Source organism: Glycine max, chromosome 19 (assembly GCF_000004515.6).
Source record: "Glycine max cultivar Williams 82 chromosome 19, Glycine_max_v4.0, whole genome shotgun sequence".
NCBI lineage: Eukaryota > Viridiplantae > Streptophyta > Magnoliopsida > Fabales > Fabaceae > Glycine > Glycine max.
Genome location: NC_038255.2, coordinates 24,971,981 through 24,977,838, shown reverse-complemented (window position 1 = coordinate 24,977,838; position 5,858 = coordinate 24,971,981). Strand labels below are relative to the sequence as shown.

The window sequence follows — 5,858 nt, the reverse complement described above, 5'->3', positions numbered from 1 at the left end:
AATTGAACAAGTGTAATAAAAGCAAAGAAGGAGATAGGAAAAGAAAAACTCCCTAAGTCATGGTGGAGGAAGAGTAGGGTGGAGTAAGGAAGTCTCTTCCACCACTACGTCCACTAAAGAAGGGTTCGTGAGGAATGGCTTAAGTCGATGTCCGTTGACCTTGAAGCTCTTGTTTGTGGAGTCGCTTTTGATCTCAACTGTACCATAAGGAAAAACATTAGTAACAACAAAAGGACCAATCCACTTAGACCTCAACTTACCACTCATGAGTCCAAGCCTAGAATTATACAATAACACTTTTTGCCCAACCACGAAGTCTTTTTTAACTATCATGCTATCATGGAACTTCTTGGTCTTTTCTTTGTAGAACTTGGCATTCTCGTAGGCTTCTAGGCGGATTTCATCTAACTCACTCAGTTGCAACTTCCTTTCCTCGCCAGCTTGATCCATAGAGAAGTTGCAAGTCTTCACTGCCCAGTATGCTTTGTGCTCAATTTCCACTGGAAGATGACATGCCTTTCCAAAGACAACCCGATAAGGAGACATTCCTATGGGTGCTTTGTAGGCAGTCCGATGTGCCCAGAGAGCATCATCAAGCCTGGTACTCCAATCTTTCCTGCTTGGCTGCACAATCTTCTCTAGAATTCTCTTGATTTCCCTGTTAGAAATTTCTGCCTGTCCATTAGTCTGGGGGTGGTACGGTGTGGATACCCTGTGTACCACCCCGTACTTTTTAAGCAGGGCATGCATTGTCCTGTTGCAAAAATGGGTTCCTTGATCACTAACAATTGCTTTAGGTACTCCAAACCTGCAAAACAGATTAGACCTGACAAAGTCTGCGACAACTTTAGCATCATTAGTTCTAGTGGGCTTGGCTTCCACCCATTTTGAAACATAATCAACGGCAAGGAGAATATAAACATAACCAAAAGAGACAGGAAAAGGACCCATGAAATCTATACCCTAGACATCAAACACCTCACAGAATAGCATAGGTTGCTGAGGCATTTGTTGTCGCCATGTAAGTGTATTTCCTGCTCTCTGACACTGCTCACAAGTGCTGCAGATTTCCATGCATCTTTAAAGATGGTGGGCCAATAAAAACCACAATCAAGCACTTTGTGAGCTGTCCTTTGAACACCTAGATGACCTCCCGGTACGGAAGAATGACAGAACTGCAGGACTGAGTCAGTCTCATGATCTGGAATACACCGTCTAATGACCTGATCACTGCACAATTTCCACAAGTAGGGGTCATCCCAAATAAAATGCTTAGCATCACTTTTAATCTTATCTTTTTGGGCCTTAGATGCTAAGGGAGGAAAAATAGAGGCAACTAAATAATTGACAATGTTAGCAAACCAGGGAGTAGAAAGAGAGTCAGAAATACTATACAATATATACAAATGATCATCCGGGAAATCATCCCGAATAGGTGAATCTGCATCAGAGACACGTTCGATCCGACTCAAATGATTAGCAACTAGATTTTGTGCTCCGCTCCTATGACGGATCTCCAAGTCAAACTCTTGGAGCCAGAGCATCCATCGGATCAACCTAGGCTTAGAATCAGCCTTCTTCAACAAGTACTTTAGAGCTGCATGGTCAGTATAAACAATAATGCGAGTACCAAGCAAATAAGATCGAAATTTTTCAAGAGCAAAAACTATGGTTAGAAGCTCTTTCTCAGTAGTAGTATAATTTGCTTGGGCAGCATCTAAAGTCCTAGAAGCATAATATATCACCCTGGGCAATTTATCAATTTTCTGAGCAAGGACAGCCCCCAATGCATAATTTGATGCATCACACATAAGCTCAAAAGGGGCTGTCCAATCAGGTGCCTGGATGATGGGGGTGGTAGTCAACGCTCTTTTGAGGCAATCAAAAGCCTCTTTGCATCTGTCATTAAAGTCAAACTCCACCTCCTTTTGCAACAAGTTGGACAGTGGAAGGGCTACTTTGCTAAAATCCCTTATAAAGCGCCTGTAGAATCCTGCCAGGCGTTCAAGCATCTGGTCAATGAATGGCAGGGGAAAATGGTCCTTATTGGTAACCTGGTTCAGCCTCCTATAGTCAATGCAGACTCTCCAACTGTTCTGCACCCGAGTAGGAATCAACTCCTCCTTCTCATTTCTGATCACTGTGAGGACAGTCTTTTTCGGGACTACCTGGACGGGACTCACCCATTGGCTGTCGGAGATAGGATAAATGATTCCAGCTTGCAAAAGCTTGGTTATCTCCTTCTTCACTACATCAAGAATCACCGGGTTGAGTCTTCTTTGTGGCTATCTTACTGGTTTAGCTCCATCCTCTAAATTTATTCGATGCATACATGTGGATGGGCTAATACCAGGAATGTCCGCAGGGTCCAGCCTATAGCCTTCTTATGCTTCTTGAGAACTGACAACAACTTCTCCTCTTGCTCATCAGCAAGGGAGGCAGATATAATCACTGGAAAACTCTTGCTATCATCCAAGTAAGCGTATTTTAAATTTGATGGCAGAGGCTTCAATTCTGGTGTGGTCGGTTGGACAGTGGTAGAAGGAGATGGTTTCTCAGCCTTTACCTCATAAAGAAAGTCAGAGGTATGTGTACTTCCTGAAACATGGTTAGTCCTATCTGACTCTATAAAATCAATCTCAAGAGGTAAAACACCACCACCAGGCATGCAATTGATATCACTCTCGGATTCACTCTCAGCATCAAATTCAGACATATGATCAAGTACAATTTCAGACTCAATGCATGAAGAGTGAGAGGCATGCAGATTAGAATAAAGATCAGTCATGTATTCATCAACAACATGGTCAATTATTTCAGCACGAAATACAGAAAGATCTTCAGATGGGTATTTCATAGCATCCAGAATATTAAAATGAACAGTTATATCACCAAACTCCATGGACAGTGTGCCTGCATAAACGTCTATCTTAGTTCTAGCAGTTTTCATAAAGGGTCTGCCTAGAATGATGGGAACTGACCCTTGAGAAAATCCATCTTCCATATTCAAGATATAAAAATCAACAGGGAAAATCAGTTCACCAACTCTAACTAAGACATCTTCTATGAAACCAACAGGATAGGCAACACTTCTATTAGCTAAATGAATTACCACATCAGTTGACTGCAAGGGACCTAGAGATAGAGAATTAAAAATTGACAGAGGCATAACACTAACAGAGGCTCCTAAATCTAGCATGGCATTGTCAAACTTACTATTCCCTATAATACAAGGTATGCTGAATGTACCTGGATCTTTGCATTTTTCAGGAATTTGAGGAACAGATTTACCAATCAATGCGGAGACATTTTTGCCCATGCTAATTCGTTCACTTCCTTTAAGCTTCCGCTTATTAGTGCACAGCTCCTTCAAGAATTTGGCATATCTTGGAATTTGCTTTATTGCATCCAACAGAGGTATGTTTACCTCTACTTTTCTAAATGTTTCCAAGATCTCTTTCTCTGCCTCTTCCATTTTTTTGTTGGAAACTGCTCTTGGAGGGAATGGAAGAGGGGGAATGTGCTGCTTCTGCAAATCAGAATTACCTATGGAAGAAGATTCACCTGCACAGAAATTGTTAGGTAGATTTTTGTCATCACCTTTTTCTGGAATAGAGTGAAGTTTGGCAGGTTCATTTGCAGATGAGGAAGGTGCTACGGGTTGAGGTCCTTGACATTGCTTTCCCGACCTCAATGAAATGGCACTGACATTTTTGGGATTTTGGACAGCTTGGGAAGGCAGCTTGTCAAAATTCTGGGACTGTTGTTGATTCAATTGGGTAGCTAATTGTCCCATCTGATTGGTTAAGCTCTGACTGGAGGCTCTGGTCTCTTGCTGAAACTGCATGTTCTGCATAGTCATTTGCCTCACATGTTCTTCGAGGGAAGGTTGTGGAGGGGCCTCAACTGTTGGCTGTTTCTGGGGTTGCTGCTGTTGTTGGATTGGTGGAGGAATGTATGGTCTGCTTGGGCCAGCAGCATTTTGGAAGGAAGGAGCAGGCTGCTGTTGTTGTTGCTGAGGGCTGGACCATCTGAGGTTAGGGTGATTCCTCCATCCAGGGTTGTATCTGTTGCTGGAAAGGTCATAATTGCTCTACTGTGGTTGATTTTGCTGCTGAGGTTGAGGAGGTCTATTGTAAATATTTGCAGCATAAGCTTCAGGCTGCTCAATTGCTCCAGGTTGCTGCATGGAAGGGCAAAGGTCTGTATGGTGGTCAGCAGAGGAGCACAAACCACAAACCCTTGCGACAGGTACAGATTTCTGATTCAAGGCCAGCTGGGTTACCAAGTTGACCAACGCATCCAGTTTGTCTTCAAGCTTCTTAGTTTCAGATGATGCAGATGGGTTTGTAGCTACCTCATGCACTCCTCTAATGACTATGGCATCATTTCTGGCACTAAACTACTGGGAGTTGGAGGCCATCTTCTCAATTAAATTTCTGGCTTCAGTAGGAGTCATGTCTCCAAGGGCTCCACCACTGGCAACATCTATCATACTTCTCTCCATATTACTGAGTCCTTCATAAAAGTATTGGAGAAGAAGCTGTTCTGAAATCTGATGGTGGGGGCAACTGGCACATAGTTTCTTAAATCTCTCCCAGTACTCATACAAGCTCTCTCCACTGAGTTGTCTAATACCTGAGATATCCTTCCTGATGGCTGTGGTCCTGGAAGCAGGGAAAATTTTTTCTAAGAATACTCTCTTAAGGTCATCCCAGCTCGTGATGGACCTTGGAGCAAGGTAATACAGCCAGTCCTTTGCCACTCCCTCTAATGAATGAGGAAAAGCCTTCAGAAATATGTGATCCTCTTGGACATCTGGGGGTTTCATGGTGGAGCAGACAATGTGAAATTCTTTCAAATGTTTGTGCGGGTCTTCACCTGCAAGGCCATGAAACTTTGGAAGCAAATGAATCAGTCCAGTTTTAAGAACATATGGGACATCCTCATCAGGGTATTGGATGCACAAGCTTTCATAGGTGAAATCAGGTGCAGCCATTTCCCTTAGAGTCCTCTCATGAGGTGGAGGTTGTGCCATGTTCTCAGAATGTGCAAAATCAGAATGCTCAGAATCAGAATGCTCAAAATTATAATGCTCAAGATCAGGATGTTCAAAATCACCAATAACAGAATGCACAGATTCACCAGTTATGGAATGCTCAGAATGATCAAAAGGTATAAAATGATGCCTAACTAATCTATGAAATGTCCTATCTATCTCAGGATCAAAGGGTTGTAAGTCAGATGGATTGCCTCTAGTCATACACTACATTCAGCATGCACACAACTAGTTGCATTGTCATGTAAATAAAGGTGTAGGTTTGAACTACAGCTACCCTCAAATGATATCCAAATGACTTGAAATTTTGTGAGCAACCTTATAAAATAATGAGAAGATAGCACAAAAAATTTCAGACAAAAATTCAAAGTCTAACTATGAAAGCTAAAATTGGTAGGTTAAGAAAAATAAGTGAATAAAACTTGAAAAATAAAAAACTTTTGACAGAATCGCTTATTTTCTACCCCAAATAAGTGAATAAAACTTTCTAACCACGGCAGGCTGCCACGGCGTAGGAAATTTTTTTCTACCCCAAATGCATATATAATAATTGCGATTCTGATAACCGGAGCAAAAGTTATGGCCGTTTGAAGTTTTGACAAACACGAAATTTGCTAGTTTTTTGGAACTTTCAAATCTGACCAAACTAAAGGCTCTAGCTATTTTTCCCACAAAATATGGATTAAAAGAAGTTACCACAAAAAAATTCAGCCAAAAATAACAACCCTAGCTACTAAAACAAAAAATCTCAATTAATTCAGCATGGGTGGTCGCTAAAATCCGTCTCTAATTGATTTCT

At 41.7% G+C, this 5,858-nt stretch overlaps 1 non-coding gene across 1 annotated transcript; it reads left to right on the top strand.

Annotated features, from left to right (window-relative positions):
• The first annotated feature begins 4,553 nt into the window (after nucleotides 1-4,553).
• LOC121174230 (small nucleolar RNA R71) lies at nucleotides 4,554-4,660 on the top strand. Its single transcript, XR_005890126.1, has one exon. It is a non-coding gene; the product is annotated as a small nucleolar RNA R71 (small nucleolar RNA).
• Nucleotides 4,661-5,858: the final 1,198 nt, after the last annotated feature.